The 17,417-nt window shown below is 43.3% G+C and overlaps 1 protein-coding gene across 5 annotated transcripts in view; it reads left to right on the top strand.

Moving 5' to 3' along the window:
- Nucleotides 1-7,194: 7,194 nt before the first annotated feature.
- The window catches only part of cemip (cell migration inducing hyaluronidase 1), a 335,274-nt gene continuing 325,051 nt past the window's right edge, over nucleotides 7,195-17,417 (top strand). For 4 of the 5 annotated variants that reach the window (XM_079666028.1, XM_079666024.1, XM_079666027.1 and 1 more), the window contains exon 1: nucleotides 7,195-7,353. The gene's annotated coding sequence lies outside the window, so the exon portion shown is untranslated. Of the gene's footprint in view, nucleotides 7,601-17,417 lie in introns of all 5 variants that reach the window. The other variant, XM_079666025.1, reaches the window with a different exon arrangement.

Raw genomic sequence — 17,417 nt, 5'->3', positions numbered from 1 at the left:
CCAAGTTCTTGGAGAGTGCGAAGGAGGATCTGATGGTTCACCGTGTCGAATGTAGCAGACAGGTCCAGAAGGATGATGACAGAGGAGAGGGAGGCTGCTTTAGCCGTGTGCAGTTCCTCAGAGACAGCAAGGAGAGCAGTTTCTGTTGAGTGACCTGCCTTGAAACCAGACTGGTGCGGATCCAGAAGGTTGTTCTGATGGAGATAACAGGAGAGTTGTTTAAAGACAGCGCGTTCAAGTGTTTTAGACAGGAACGGGAGGAGAGAGACAGGCCTGTAGTTTATAACATCAGACGGGTTGAGAGTGGGTTTCTTTGGGAGAGGGTTTACTCTTGCCTCCTTGAGACTGTTTGGAAAGTGACCAGAAGTTAGAGAAGTGTTGATGAAATGGGTGAGAAACGGTAGAATATCAGGAGCGATAGTCTGAAGGAGGTTTGAGGGGATAGGGTCCAGAGGACAGGTGGTAGGACGGGCAGAGGTAATGAGGGTAAGAACCTCACTTGGAGAGAGAGGGGAGAAGGAGGTCAGTGTGTGGGTGAAGGGAGGGTCTGGTGACCCAGCGGTGAGTAAAGGTGAGTCAGAAAAAGAAGAGCGAATATCATCAATCTTTTTTTCAAAGTGGTTAACAAAGTCGTTTGACAGAAGGGAGGAGGGGGGAGGGGAGAGGGGCTTTGGGGGGGTCCAAGAGGGTAGAGAAGATAGAAAATAGTTTTTTGGTATTGGAATAGGAAGATTGGATCTTATCTTGAAAGAAAGTGCTTTTTGCCTGATAGATGGAAGCAGAGAAAGAGGAGAGGAGAGCCTGATAGGTTAGGAGGTCGTCATGGTGTTTGGATTTCTACCATTTCAGCTCTGCTGCCCAAAGGATGGTTCTATTAGCACGCAGTGCGTCATTTACCCAGGGAGCAGGAGGGGACTGACGAGCCGGCCGAGATGTGAGAGGACAGAGAGAGTCCAGAGAGGATGAGAGAGGAGAGAGGAGAGTTTCTGCAGCAGAGTTTGGAGGCAGGAGTTGGAACGAATCAGAGGAAGGGAGAGCTGAGAGCACAGATGAGGCAAAGGTAGAGGGGGAGAGGGAACGGAGGTTGCGGCGGACAGGTGCAGAATTAGAAGAGATTAGGTTGTTATGTTTGGAAAGGGGCAGAGAGAATGAAATGAAGAAGTGATCGGATGTGTGAAGCGGGTTTACAGAGAGGTTAGAAGTAGTGCAGTTCCTTGAGAATATGAGATCAAGGACATTGCCAGCGTTATGAGTTGGTGGGGATGGAGACAGTGAGAAAGCAAAGGTGGTTAACAGAGATGTTAGTTCGTCTATCTTCCCTGTCTGGAGGTTGAAGTCTCCGAGAAGTACAGCGGGAGGGCCAGTTTCAGGGATGTGTTTGAGGAGATTATCTAATTCCTCCAAGAAGTCCCCCAAGGCGCCTGGTGGACGGTAGAGAACAACAATGGTTAATTGTATAGGATGGGTTACTGTGACGGCATGGAATTCAAAGTTGGAAGGAGTGAAGTTAGGTAACTTGAAGAGGGAAAAGCTCCAGTTGGGAGAGAGCAGGAGACCAGTGCCACCTCCTCTGCCAGAGGGTCTGGGCGTATGGGAGAAGGAATATGCTGTGGAGAGAGCTGCTGGGGTGGATGTGTTGGATGGAGTAATCCAGGTCTCCGTGAGAGCAAGGAAATCCAGAGACTGCAGGGAAGCGTAGCCAGAGATGAAGTCAGCCTTAGGAACAGCTGACTGGCAGTTCCACAGGCCCCCTGAAACGAGATGTTGGATCTCAGTGGAGCATGTGGGATAGACAAGAGCAGGCCGGTTAAATCGATTAGGAGATACACGGGGCCAGTGATAATTGCGAGAGGACACATGAACAGGAATGGAGAAAATACACATGATTATAGCAGGAGGGGCTAGAGAACCAAAGAGAATTGAATAAAACAAAAGAAAACACCAGCGATACTTAGCTCAATCAAAGTAGGATTTGCCTCCTCTTTGCCTCCCTCGTGACTCCAACAGCACTCTAATGTCTTTGTCAGTCTTCGCCTGGCTGACGCTGAAGCTGACGCTCCAGGAAAGAGCTACCTAAGATGGACACCTGATTGCTCAGTTCTCACAGTTGTGGGGGCACGCCCCTCTAATTAGTTAACTATTTTCTGCTGATGGGCGACAGCAGAGTGTTCCTGCCTATTGTAATGCAGGGTTAAGGCGCGTGACCCACTGAGACCTGTGTTACAGGTTGAGTTGAGCAGATCTGAGATTTAATCTCTCAGAAATCGTCGTTTTAGCTATAACTACAGAACAATTATACACACACACACACACACACACACACACACACACACACACACACACACACACACACACACACACACACACACACACACACACCTCCACAGCACCTCTTTGACAGACACATCTCCCTCTCCACCCTTCCTTGAAAACCAAATGTGAGCCAAATATTGTGATAACATCCTGTTACAGTCACACAGCAGTCCATTGTAAATAACAACAATGGGGGTGGGGGTGGAGGCAGTAAACAGCATGAGCATGGAGTTATCAGTGGATTCAGGTTATATAATGAGTGTGTGGTTAACCAGCACTGAGACCTTGTTATTTGGTTAGCCAACACGCTGATGACAGAGATGAATGAAGCGCCTGTGTCCATCACATGACATGTGAAGGAATTGCATCAGACTCAGGACTAGTAGATTGGTTGTACTGACATTTGTTGAGCTAACTGATTGGTTGCTCATCAGAGCATGTCTTTTAGAGATGTATTGTAAAGATCAAGAATATCCCAAAACAGTCTTGTGACAGCCCCATGTAGTGTCCGTGGGATTGGTGACTATTTTCCATCTGAAACAACGTTTTTTTTAAACTTCAAAAGCCATGATGACCCAAGTCAACTAACCTTTCAAGATCCCATCCCCATACCACTTTGGGATGTGTGCTTACAAGAAGAAAAGGGACCATGTAAGACACATTAGTGGGGTTAAAGTTGTACCATGGCAGAGCCTCTACAGTGACTCTCTCCAAACTGTGCAAATGGAAATGCCACTTGGTTGTGTGGAGCTGAGCTGGGCGCTGGCACTGGAGGAGAGCCTTCAGACTGCATGGCAGTGCCAGTCCCTCACAATGTGGCCCTTTGTGTTGCATCTCCAATGTTTCAGTCTGCATGTGTCAACCGGACATGAGGAAAACCAATCAAAGCTGATCTTATTGAATTCTTTTAAAATGCCACAAGAAAAGCAACGTTCAAAGGTGGTTACATTAAACATACATAAAAGTGATGCAGTGTATCTATAACAGTCTTTTGAATAAAAATGTCCTATAGTAAGCTACAGTATTGAGCAGATTGAGCAGATGTTCACTGACGCAGGAGGACTCTCAGCTCTGAGGTTACTCAGGTTACTGAGAGGGTCTACTCTGTCACCTGCACATGTCCCCACATGTGTTCCTGACCCTGCACCCCCACTGTTCATCAGCACGAGTCAATGAAGCAGAAGAAATGCATGCATGACTATCTGCAGTTTGCATGAAACAGTTCTCCCTGTGCCACTGGGTCTGTCCCTCTGTCGTCACACCACAGTGAGGACAACACATGTTGATGTATGTAGATTCTGATCCAATCAGGTTGTCTTCCTTTACAGCCTGTACACAATGTGGCTTTGCACAGATTCTGCAGTGATGTCAGCTGTGTAGCCGTGGCTCTGCCATGATGTGTCATCTCAGGATGTGTCAACGCGTATACATCAGTGTTTATGTAAACTACATTTTGTTTATGCAACTCCAGCCACTGTGAGATTTTTAAAAACTACATTTGTTGTGTTGCTGTTGGTGCTGTGAAATGTTAATGCACATTAAATGTAATTGTACAGTTAATATTCCACTGGTAAAGAATAGAGGTGTCCCAATGTACTACTAAGGCTACTCCAACAGACCCGATATATCGTGTGTGTGTGTTCCACTTTGAAAGCCCTTCATTGATTTTAGGTTTTCATCTGGAAAGAGATGTGGACTAGAGCTACATTTGCAGCTGGTACACCCAACATAGTTATACAAAAGAATGAATGAGGTTCTTCCCATAAACGCTGTCTACTGCACTCATCTCATTGGAGTCCAGTTGGCTGCTTTATTAATAATAATTACTTTTTAAAATCAAATCAAAAAGTTTTGATTAAAAAGTTGATATGTGTTTATATTAAATGAACATGCACCTCCAGTTGAAGCAACAGGACAATTACACATCAGCATTGAGGGGCCGCAGTGTGTGATGGTGTGTGTGTGTCCAGCCTTATCTCCTGTGAACCTGTCTTGTTTCAGTCTCTTGCTCTGCCATGTGTTGAAGCCTACTGCCCCCCTCGTTGTCCCATCATTAGCCAAACGTGAGCTTCCCTCCTGCCTGCCTACTTCAGATGTGTACAGCTGCATCTTATGTGAGTCGTAAACACATTTTATTTCCATGTCCTGTTGCTGTACTGTTGCTTTTGCATTTGGGTCCCCCCCCCCCAAAACCTCCCTGCCTCCCAGAAGAGGCTGTCCTCAGTGCGGGGGTCAAACCCCCCGACCCTGCTTGCCAGACAGAGCCTGTCTCAATAAACATGTTTGTTACAGTGTGTGCTGTTTGCTGGGTTATGATCATTCAGACATTCATTAAAGCACACAAACATTAAAATCCTCATGGGACAGAAGCTTTAAAATCTAACATGGGGATGTTAGCCATGAATTTAATCTGGAATCCTCCTCTCATTTGTTACGGCTTCTACACACGGCGACGTGCGTTGTCGCTTGCCGGCGGTGGGGGCTGAAACTCGACCAACAACCAATCACATGAATCTCCCGCCCCAGACACACAAGCACGCGGTTTGATTGGCTAGCTTGCACTGGCATATGATTTGATTGGCTGACGCCTCTGTCGAGGTGGCAAAAGTAGAACATTGCTCTACTTTTGCAGCGAGCACCGCGAGAGAAGCTACGCTTTGCTCCCACAATGCAGTTAGGCGAATCGTGACGTCACCCCATTCAAAGTGAATGGGCAGAAGCGTTGAAGCGGCAAAGCACGCCGCCGTTACGGCCCGTCCGCAGCGTGAAAAAAATATTCCACCGCTTCTGCCCATTCACTTTGAATGGGGTGACGTCACTTTGCCTCACTTTTCGCCGAACTGCATTGTGGGGAAGCAAAGCGGAGATTTCCAGGCATCTCAGGATTCAAAAGTTGAGCAATGTTCAACTTTTGAAGCTGAGGTGGAAGCATCAGCCAATAAAATCCCGTTTATGCAAATCTGACAGTACAAGCGCTAGCCAATCAAACCGCGTGTAAGCTGGGAGTGACATAGCGCAGTTCATTTTCTAGATTCCTAACAAAATGGAGGAGATATTAGTTATTGCGGTAGCAAATCACCCGGTTCTTTATGACCACTGATCAGTCCCTATTTACTTACCGCGATACAAACCGGAGGAACCAGGCATGGAGGGAGGTGGCAGAGACAGTGGGTGAAACTGGTAGGTTTTCACCTGTTTGGGGATTTTATATCCAGTTTACTTAGTTTTAACATTGCTATTGCTTTGTATGTCGGGGGCGGGAGATTCATGTGATTGGTCGTGTTGCTCACAAAAAATCCCCAAGCTTCAGATACGCCCACCTCCAAGATTTTTTTTCGCTGCTGTGTGGATGTACCGTTACGGCCCATCTACACTACAGGCATGAAAAAATCTTGAAGCTGGGCGTGTCTGAAGCTTGGCGATTTTTTGCGAGCAACCAATCACATGAATCTCCCGCCCCCGACATACAGAGCAATAGCAATGTTAAAACGAAGTAAACTGGATATAAACTCTCCAAACAGGCGAAAAAACTATCAGTTTCACCCACTGTCTCTGCCACCTCCCTCCATGCCTGGTTCCTCCGGTTTGTATCCCGGTAAATAGTTCCGGTCGTAAAGAACCGGGTGATTTGCTACCGTAATATCTCGTTTGGAATATGAGGAAATGAACTGCGGTCTGGCTCTCCCAGCTTGCACGCGGTTGGATTGGCTGAGCTTGCACTGGCGGGATTTGCATAAACGGAATTTGATTGGCTGATGCCAAGCATCGAGCCTCAAAAGTTGAACATTGTTCAACTTTTGATGCCGATAGATGCTCGTGATGCTTGCAAAGCCATGCCATGCTCCCCACAATGCAGTTCGGCGAAGATTCAAAATCTTCTACGTCACCCCATTCAAGTGAATGGGCGAAGCGTTGAAAGCATTTTTTGATGCCTGTAGTGTAGACGTACCGTTACTGTGTGATCAGTGCACCCTGTGCTCAGTGCACCCTGTGCTCAGCTAGCCCAACACACTTATGTTCTTTAAAAAAAGAAATAGCAATCTTTATTTAAAACAACCTTTAGCTGACTGAAGATCTGAGGAGAATATACATGTTGTGTCTCGTCAAATGTGTTGGTTATGTCTATGTATTTTGTCTGTCATTTCCTGTTTTATTTTGTACTTACCTCTTGTCTTTCATTTCAGGCCCTTTTTCTTCCTCCCCTTGAGTGTTTTTCCCGCCATCATCAGTGTCTGCCCCCCCTGATTGATTCCACCTGTTCCCACTCACCTCATGTTTAAATAGTCCTGTCTCTCCCCTGTCCTGTGTCAGTTCGTCTGGTTTGTTTCCCCGAATGGTCGTGCCAAGCCTCAGCTCTGAAAGGATCGCTTTTCACTCATGTCAGGCTTTGTTATTTTTTATTTATTTTTCTTGGCTTAAGTTTTTATTAAATCCTGTTTTTGTTACACTAGTTTTTTCCTCTTGAGAGCACTTTTTGTTATTTCCACCACCTACTCTGTTCAGAGGAATTACCTGAACTGTGAAAATAAATATACCTTTTTTTATATTCAAGACTTTGTCTCTGGGTCGTGCATTTGGGTTCATCAGTTTGTGTCGAGGTCCTGACAATACAGACACTAACAAACAGCTGAAATCAAATCAAATTACACAACATAACACATTTTTTAGATAATCAATTTTCCCTCATCTCATTTATTTAAAATTGCATTTAAAATGTCTTTGTATTTCTTTTTTTTTGTTTTACCTCGCTATTAAAATCTCAGCAACGCCCCTGCAAAGAGGAATTAGGAAAAGCCTACCCCGCTGAAACACACACGCACGTGCACTCAAACACGCGCACAGACAGTGGGCGTGTCCTCCTCCAGCTGGAGGATAGAGGCGGCGCTGCAGCGCGCGCCTCGGACCGTTATGGCCGTGTCTGCGCTCCGACCGGCACACACACTGAGAACACACTTTGAGAACACTGAAAACAAACACTGAGCGCTCCGCTCCATCACTGCTCCGCGCACCTCTCCAGGACTGCCGGATACTGCTGAGCAGGTAGGTCTCCGTCCTCTACTCTGAGAGCCTGGCATGCTGTGTGTGAGGAGGCTGGGGTGCAGGCAGCGTGAGTGTTTGGGGCGGGAAGTGGCCGCTGTAAGCCACAGGTGTGCCGGATAAGATCCGTATCAGTAGCGCGTGCTGCTGGGTCCGCTGCCACGGACTGAGGGCTCGCGCTCCGTAACCTCCATCAGCGCATGGCTGCAGGCTGCTGAGCGCTCTGTCAGGACACGACTTCAGGGCAAAGGTAAGTGGAGCCCGCGCTCATGGACCGGTGCTTGAACCCCCCGTGCTGTCTAACACTCAGTTCATCTTGCAGTGCCAGTATTGGGTTTTCAGTTGGAAATCAAATGCAATAATAGTTTAAATACCAGCACAGCTCCTGGTTCAGATCTGCTGAGGGGGGCAGTATGCACCGGGAGACTGAGGGCAGCTCTTCCTCTTCATGCTGCCACAACAGATCTTTATCTTTGGGCGCGGACATAAGCCACATGTTTATTATAAGCTGCGATTCTTGCTGCTCCTCTGACATGGAACGGCTCAGCTCTCCCCCTGCAGTCTGAGCCCTCTGCAGGCTCCTCTCCCCGGGATGAAAGGTGCTTTGTTAGTGCTGCTGCTCCACAGGAAACACTGCACTGTGCACAGCCTGCTCCAACAGGTCCTCCTGCAGGGACTGTGTGTGTGTGTGTGTGTGTGTGTGTGTGTGTGTGTGTGTGTGTGTGTGTGTGTGTGTGTGTGTGTGTGTGTGTGTGTGTGTGTGTGTGTGTGTGTGTGTGTGTGTGTGTGTGTGTGTGTGTGTGTGTGTGTGTGTGTGTGTGTGTGTGTGTACTGTACATCAGGACTGCAGCAAGATGTTCACAGGTCATGAGTACAAAGTTTCCCCATGCAACCCAAAAGCTTGCTTCAACATATCGTCTATTTATAATATCTGACATCAGTTTTTCAATCATGTTTACTTCCTGATAATGCTGTGAACGACTGGCATACAGAGATGGAACAGTACATCGATTTAAGTAAAGTAGAAATAAGAAATAGTTGCAAGCGACAGTCCTGCATTACAAATTGTACTTCTGTTAAAAGTTTTTAAAAAAATCCATCAAAATACGCTCTAAGTATAGTAGGCCTATACTCATTATGCAGAATAAGCACCATTCATTTTAAATTGTTGTATTAAACTGATTATGGCATTAATGTCACTTAGGGTTAGTAAAAGTGGGCTTTCTTTTCATTACTTTATATACTAAAGAGCTTAACTTATATAATATATGATCATGTTTTATTTGATTGATATGTTTGTATTAATAACCTAAATATGCAAAGTAAGTAACTCAACATGTAACATACATGGAGTAGAGTAGCCTACAAATATAAAGTAGCACAATGTGAAAATACTCAAGTAAAGTAAAGAACCTCAATTCTTTAAGTACAGTACTTGAGTATGTACCTTACATTTCTCCACTGCTGGCTTATTATATTTATGAACAGTCAAATTGAACATGTTTTTCTGTAAAAGATAACAATGTCAATGTTAATGCGTGGAATGTGTGTGCAACTGTATCAGGGTGTCCGCGGGGTCTTAAAAAGTATTAAAAGTTGATAAATATATTTAGCGAAAATTAAGGCTGTTAAAAAGTATTGAACGGCATTTTCCAAGGTATTAAGAAGGTTCACAGCAACGACAACATGAAACACCCTTCATTTACTGAAACGACATGTCGGGAAACCCCACAAGGCGGCCCCATGCATAGCGCGCCGTAAAATGCTGCTTATTAAATTTTAAGTTTCGTTGCCTTGCTCCGCTCTGTGTGTGTGTGTGTGTGGGGGGGGGGGGGATAAACGACTACGGTAACGGGTACCAAGGTGGGTAGACCGGCATACGCAACGCTCTGGGGGTCCAACGGCTCCGTGTGTGCCCTATATGATCATTTTCTGATAACGATGAAAGAGCCCGCCTCCCTCTCCCCACGTCTCCTGCTGCTGCTGGGCTGTCAGGAGAGGGGGAGAAAAAGAGAGGCAGTCACCGTTTATTAAATATTATTATATTATTATACAGAGAACAGAGTCGTTATCAATTTGTTTTAAAGCTCAATAAATAACAAAGAAGACCTCTGACCGGCACTTTCCTAATTTTGTACGGAAGATTTAAGCTTTAACGGACATGTTGACCGGCGGAATTTTTTTTTTACGGAAACTGCCGCACGGTCCCCTCGTTCCTTGGAAGAGGCGGAGAGGTGGGTGTTTTTCATCTGCTGGTGGACTACCTGAGAGATACAGCAGGAGAACACGCCGTCCACCGCGGAGAATAAACAGAAGGGATACCATGGCAACCATGCTCCGGGGTCTTCTTCGCTGCTTTTGGTGTATTTCGGGAGGCAGCAGCGCCACTTACAGGCCTGACATATGTACTACATCGTTTCCACAATTTCCAGCGGTCTAGTGTGAACGGACACGTTAATGAATCGAATGTGTGTGAACGGAAGCATTTTTTGCGCTTGCGTATGCGTTTTACCGTGTGGGGCCGGGGTCTAAGCCAAACTATTTCCGGTCACAGAGATCTGCTATTTTAAAGTAAAGTCAACACATATAGACCCTAAATATAGTCTATATTAAGAACGAGAAAAGTCTTAACATATATATCCTTTTTTGTAAACATATGACAAAGTGTGAGGGTGATGACGTCAGAGCATCGTCTTATGTGCCAGGGCTTAGCCCCGGACAGCCCCAGCCCAATTTAACCCCTGGGTATTTGTGAGGGAGCTCCTATATGGTATTACCCCGCTGAAGCTCACCAAAGTTTAACATATTTCATAGTTCAAAGTTTTGTCAATTGTTTTGTTTATTGGTCAAATACTGGTTTCTAATGTTTTCTGTGGAGTTTTACTGGAATGAAAGAGCACAGAGTCTACAGAAGCAAAAAAGCAGCATACTGCATTACAGTTTTTCTCAATTGCTAAACCCACTATTTAGAATCAAAATTCATTTCTTCAAAACAAGAACATAGCCATCTAAACAGAAACACACTTGCCATAACTCTGAATATCTTTTGCGAAATGCACTTACATGACCAAAACTGAAAATACTGGTCACAAAAAAGAATAAGTCGATCTAAACAGAACAAATTGTCCTCTAATGAGACAAATGTGTTTTCATAACTGAAACTCCGGTCACCATAATAACCCATTCTACCATAACAATATACATTTCTTGCAAAGTGCTCTAAGGCACTCAAAACTAAAAATACCCCTTCCAAAACCAGATACCTTCTCCAAAAACAAACATTTGTCAGCTCATTAGAAGACTATTTGAACAGTCATTACTAAGTGGCACACTAAATACTGACTACAATCATCAATACACAAACCTCAAGCTATCGATATTGGAAACTGAACGGAAAACTGACAAGTTGGGAGAAACAAACTTACATATAGGAAAAACAGTGTGTTACTGTAACTATGTCATTGTTTTTATTTCTCATTTTCAGTAGTGCACCGTAACAGAAACAAAAGATGAATAGCAATACACTGGAAAAAAAATAACATGGGTAAATGATGTAAATCAGCAGTAAAGCAGAGAATGAGATCTATATAGCTTTACTGATCTGCTCTTTGCCGTCTGTCTGGCCACATAGCCTCATCTACGTCACAGCGTATGTCTTCCCTTGCAAGGCAGCGTGGGAAATATCTCCTTGCGTGTCGACACCACCCTTGACAAACATCTTACTGAAGTGAGGGAGGTCTTTTATAGGATTCTCACTAATTACAATTACTATAGGAAATTCATTGATGTCAGCTGTGAGCAATTCATTTACATGGAAGTGAAGTACTCAATTCACCCCAATACAAAAAAAAACATTTCTCAATGTGCAAAAAGGAAAAGACCACAATTACTGACTGTAAAAATGTTGTATCAGCTATAGCTAATCCTCCCCATATGAACATCTCAAAGAGCTATGCAAGTCATATCAACACTATTATAGCTTTACCGGCACCATTAAAAAAATTATTTTAAGTACAGTCATGCAAATTCTATCATGTAAATGTTTTCAATGTAACATCATTACTGTAAGGTATACAGTACATTCCATGGAGTTACCTTTTTCAATGGGGTGATTGACTGATAACAAGTGTTAATATTTTGCACATCAAGTGTCAATTAGTGTAGCTATGGTCTAAGTTTATGAGGAAGTGTTATCCACTGTGAGAAGATTATTTTTGTTTTGTAGACATGAGTTACACAAAAGATTTTTGATCTTTGTGTAGAGAATTGTAACTTCAGTTAGAGAATTGTGTGATCTGTTTTGCAAAACACTGCTTAGCATCTGCATTTTGTGTGATATCAATGATAAATGGTGTACTGTTGTAGAGAAATGGTTTTCTGTTTCGATGGCTGTGCTGTTGGTTTGATGAAAGGAATTTTGATTCTAAATAGTGGATTTAGCGATTGAGAAAAACTGTAAACCTGACCTTCACAGAGAGGTTGAAGTTCATGTGGAAAGGAGGCTTCAGTAGTCTGTCTGCACTCTGTTTAGTTTTGCTATCTTACAATCAATATAGTAAATGTGAGGTAAAGTGTGTTGCCAATGTAACCGGTTAGAACTCAAAGTTGCGATGAGGTCTTAAAATGTATGGAAAGGGTCTTAAAAAAGGTCTTAAAAGGTATTACATTTGACTTCAGGATTCCTGCATATACCCTGTGTATACAAATACCTCTTTATATCGCATAGCCCAGTATAAATACATAAAAATTAAGATGTTTTTGATTTGGTAATATTTAACTTTGCTGCGGTAGAGCATTTTGAAAATGATTTATATGGTTAACTCTGCAGCACAGTATAAAGCTGTCTATCTATATTGTCCACTTTAGCATTTCCATAATGATAGCTCCAAACATGTGCCTGTAAGCACTTCTCTTTCTCTGCCATTTGCTGTGGAGCCTGGTGTCTGTGATGACAGAGAGTGTGTGTCTGTGACTGCAGCATGTGGGGACTGTTTGGGCTGAGGACATGTCTGCGGCTGACTGCTGTGTTCCCTCATCACCTTCAGTGTTCTCTGGAGAGGAAGACATGATGATGAGGGCAGAGCAGTCTGTAACAAGCAGCAGGAAGAGTGGCAGTTGTGATGATAATGAGGAGAAGGATGGGTACACAAATAGTTGAGGCTAAAATAAGTCAATACCAGCGAGAACATATCTGTCTGGGGGGGACCATGCAAGTGGAGAATGTGAAGCTGTGTAGGGAGGGAGAGAGTGTGGTCGCCTTTCATCTACAGCTGACTTGCACAAGCTGTTGCAAGGAGTGTGTGTGTGTGTGTGTGTGTGTGTGTGTGTGTGTGTGTGTGTGTGTGTGTGTGTGTGTGTGTGTGTGTGTGTGTGTGTGTGTGTGTGTGTGTGTGTGTGTGTGTGTGTGTGTGTGTGTGTGTGTGTGTGTGTGTGTGTGTGTGTGTGTGTGTGTGTGTGTGTGTGTGTGTGTGTGTGTGTGTGTGTGTGTGTGTGTGTGTGTGTGTGTGTGTGTGTGTGTGTGTGTGTGTGTGTGTGTGTGTGTGTGTGTGTGTGAGAGCTACTGTAAAGAACAAGTGGCTCAAATTCGTTTTTTACAACTATGCCTTAAGACTGCTTCCTGAATCACGCACAGTTCATGGTCGGATATTCGCAACAGTATCTGATGGAAAACTGGGTAGTTCCCACTTGTTGGGCCAACCCATCAGTAAACGTTGTTACTTACAGTATAGATGTTTTACGTTTGAAACAAACAATGTAGGTAGCGTGTGGGCCTGTTGCGGAAGTTGCAAACACGGAACTAGCTATGACTCAATTACTAGCTAGCGACTGTTAACACTGTTGTTCTGTATGCCCACCAACTTGACCTAAACTTGTGTAGAAATATGGAGCCCATAGAACAACTTTGGTAAAGGTCTGCCATTCTTTTCTTGTAAGCCAATCAGAGCACCATTTGAGCGCTAAAACAGTTTCAGACAGAGGGTAAACCCAGGTATCCACTAAGGGCTGCCCCCCAATGTTAAATAATAATTGTTTGCATAGCAGCTAAGGGTGTGCAAATACTTGCCTTCACACCTGTACTTCCTCTGTGCTCAGTATCTCTGTCATCGAATATAATTATTTTCTTGCGGCAAAATATTTTAGCATCGATCCAAAAATCTGCGTTCAAACACATTTCAGTGGAAGGCAGACATTGATGCAGTGCAGCAGCCAGGAGGAGTGTGTGTGTGTGTGTGTGTGTGTGTGTGTGTGTGTGTGTGTGTGTGTGTGTGTGTGTGTGTGTGTGTGTGTGTGTGTGTGTGTGTGTGTGTGTGTGTGTGTGTGTGTGTGTGTGTGTGTGTGTGTGTGTGTGTGTGTGTGTGTGTGTGTGTGTGTGTGTGTGTGTGTGTGTGTGTGTGTGTGTGTGTGTGTGAGGACTGTAGTCTGACAGCAGCTCTGGACGGGGAGGGGGGGGCGTGCATACTGTCACGCTTACGTCTTCAGTTTATGCTTTAATAAAAAGAAGATTAGGTTTTTTCTGAGCTACCACTGATACACACTGGTGTCCTGCTCACATTTACACATATATTGTACTTTCACAAGTGAACCTTTCCACACAAATATTTGTATTTTTTAAAGTTCCATAAATCTGGTTGTTTGAATATAATTTATATTTACTGTTGGTCCACTCATTTCTAGCTAGCTGCATCTTAATTTCCGAGACTTCACTAAAAAAACCTTCACATAAGTATTAGGTTAGTTAATAGCAATGCTATTAAGTTGGACCTAATGTTTTTTATTTAAACTTGATATCATTGCTTTCAACTAGCCTACAGTAATACAGTTATGTGAAATCTGTTGACATAATACATTTAATTAAAGTCTACGTTTCAGTTTTTTCATTGTGCTTAAGAACCTGGTTGGACACCATCTGTCAGGGGGACGGCCTAGGATAACTGCGGCTAAATCGACCTATCGAGCCAACGAGGGCTACGAGGAGGCAAATTCATAACAGCAAAAATCCTTGGACATTATCTTCCAATAAGCCAAACTGTTTTGAAGTGCTACAAACATTTGTTTTTGGATGTTACTGGCCAAAGTGCAATGGAAACTGTTGTTTTTCCTGTCTGCAACAGAGCTTTTGTGTTTGTGTGTGTGTGCTCCAAAGTCATTAGTCAGTGCAGCGGCCTCATGTTGGGATGTGCTGTTTCAGAGCTCAGCCCTGCTCCTTTATCTCAGCTCCATGTCCGCTGTGATTCTGCTTAAAAACGACTAACCGCTGCCGAGCAGTTTGGCCTGTTGCATTGAAGCGCTGCAGCTTCACCATTTTTGAAGCTACAAAACAACTTTGTTCCGTATTGCTCTGCTGCGTTTGAATAAGCAGAGATTACAGAGGAGACGTCCAGCAGTAATGGTCTACATGTATCTGAGGAATTCTCCGACTGGAAACTGAACTCAGGTGCTCCAAAACAGGCAGCCAAAGCTCCAGACAGAGGTATTTCTCAAAGAAAAAAAACATTTATTTTGGACCCAATTTTTAATGTATCTTTCCTAAAATTGTGCCTTCCACTTCAAGTTGCAAGAGAAAGATTATTTTGCTTTTATGAAGTAAGTCTTGTTTGCAACATGTAATCATCACTATAGTACAATGATAGCATTGGCATTCAGTAGCCTATACGTTTTGCATTCACTTTGCAATTATCTCATGTGTTCTTCCTTTCGCAATAAAAGCATAAACATACACAAAGCACCACTGCCTACAAGCCAGCAATTTGCTAAAGGACAAATCAACAAATTAAAAAGATCACACAGTACAACAGCTTACAGTAGCTATCCACAGGTGGCAGAGCAACCAGAGGAATGTGGACTGTGACCCACCGGCAAAAGAGGGAGTGATGAATCGAGTCATAGTAAGATGGATCAGGAAGTAACAAAAGATGCTACTTATTCATATTACTGGCATTGGTTGAGTTATTTAACTGTTGTAATTGAACTACTTGTTCAAACAATGTGCACACTTGGGCGCTAAGGGACTTCCAGGCATGGCCGTATCCACCATTGAGGTCACCGAGGTCCGGACCTCGGTAATTTTTTTCGAGCTGTGGATCTAACAAAACTTGTGAAATAATTGCACTAAACGGGGTTCTTTGTTGTACTTCTATTTACTGACGATGGGGGCGCTGCATAACTACGTAGTCTCGATTAAAGCAAACAGAAGAAGACGACATGTATCAATAAATCACTGCAGCCCGGATTTGTATGGGAGCAGCGATGAAGTATGATGATGAAGTATCTAGAGATCTGAGTCCAGCGGGCTGCTTGTGTTTCTGTTCCTCAGGACATCATATGACGAGCAGATCCTGTGTGAACGCTCTACGTTAGGTACAGTCACACAAAAGAATGTAGGCTTAATAACCCCATCTATCTATCCATCTATCTTTCTATCCATCTATCTATCCGACTATCTATCCATCTATTCATCCATCCATCTATCTATCTATCCATCCATCTATCCATCTATCCATCTATCTATCTATCCATCTATCTATCTATCCATCTATCTATCCATCTATCTATCTATCCATCCATCTATCTATCTATCCATCTATCTATCTATCTATCTATCTATCCATCCATCCATCCATCTATCCATCTATCTATCTATACATCCATCTATCTATCCATCCATCTATCTATTCATCTATTTATCTATAACAATAGTCTTCATTTACAATAGGCATAATTTTTAAACAACATACATCTATTGCAGTTATGATGTCATAATAACATAAAATTGTATAAAACACAATTTGCTTACATCTTTGTTCTCTTTTGAGAATCAAACAAAACAGATTTAAATTAAAAAAAATAATGCAAATAAACAAGTGAAATTAACTAAATTGCTGAATTTCTTTTAATTCACTGGCAGGAGCGACAAGTGAGAAGAAGCAAAAAGTGAACAACGAGGGAGAGATTGAACAAAGAGAAAGAGTAGAGGACAGAGAGAGTAGTGAATAGGAAGAAGACAGAGAGACTAAAGAAGATGGAAGAGAGGCTGCAGGTTATGGAAAGGCGAGAGACATGGAAAATGAATGTTGACAATGTTTTGTGATCATTTTAGCCTCTTCTGCATGTCCAGATCATTAATAGCAACAATCAACTGATTCTTATAAAAAATAATTGATGCTGCAGCCCACTGACATGGTTTGAAATCAATATATTATCCAATGTGTGACCTCCCACAGGACTTAAAAAGCACCTAACTAGATCATGAAAATCCCAAAAATCAAATACAAATTTGAAGGCCATCCGTTATTTTGGCGATCTGCCAGAAATAAAAGTAATTCACAGTTTGTTGAAGAGCAACGGTCCGGCGGCCTCGCAGCACAGGAGTTGTAAACTTCATATTGATCCATGTGTTTTTATTTCATGCATTGGTTGATATAGCACTTAATAATGAAAATACAAATCTTAAATCACAACATAAAGAGAACCAAAGCACCCTAGATCTAGTCATGAATCAAACACTGTCACAGAATGAAATAGCCTGCCAGTCAGTGGCGGCCGGCCCATAGGGACGCTAGGGGCGCCGCCCCACCTCTTCCCACATGTTTGATTGTCATTAAAAATTAAAAATAAATAAAAAAATATATTTCCAAAAAATATATATTTTTTATTTTTATTTTTAAAGAACAAGGTAAATATTATATAGTTGGTATCAGTAAAATGTATAATCTAAAATACAAACTCGTTTAAAATTGTTTTACGATGTCTAAAGTTACTGATAAGTCACATGTTTCCTGCCTGGCCGCAGCGTGTATCATTACCCTCTCTCGTCCGGGCGGTAGAAAGGAGCCCTCAGCCAGAGCAGCTGCAACCAACAAGCTGACTGTTGCTATCTGTAAACTATGCCGCCGAAACATAATTTCAGCCAATCAGCGTCGTCAGATCTGATGCTCAAAGGGCGCCCTTTCAGCGCCCTGGCCTGTGTGTCTGTGAGTTGTTTAGACTCGTATCCAAGGTGACGCTACAGTAGGGGATGGCTGCGTCTGCAGGTGTAGACTACGGTGCTAGTGGATCGCCGGAGCTAT

Source organism: Notothenia rossii, assembly GCF_949606895.1.
Source record: "Notothenia rossii genome assembly, chromosome: 2".
NCBI lineage: Eukaryota > Metazoa > Chordata > Actinopteri > Perciformes > Nototheniidae > Notothenia > Notothenia rossii.
Note: the sequence above shows the minus strand (reverse complement) of the source record. Positions and strands in the feature narration are given on the sequence as shown.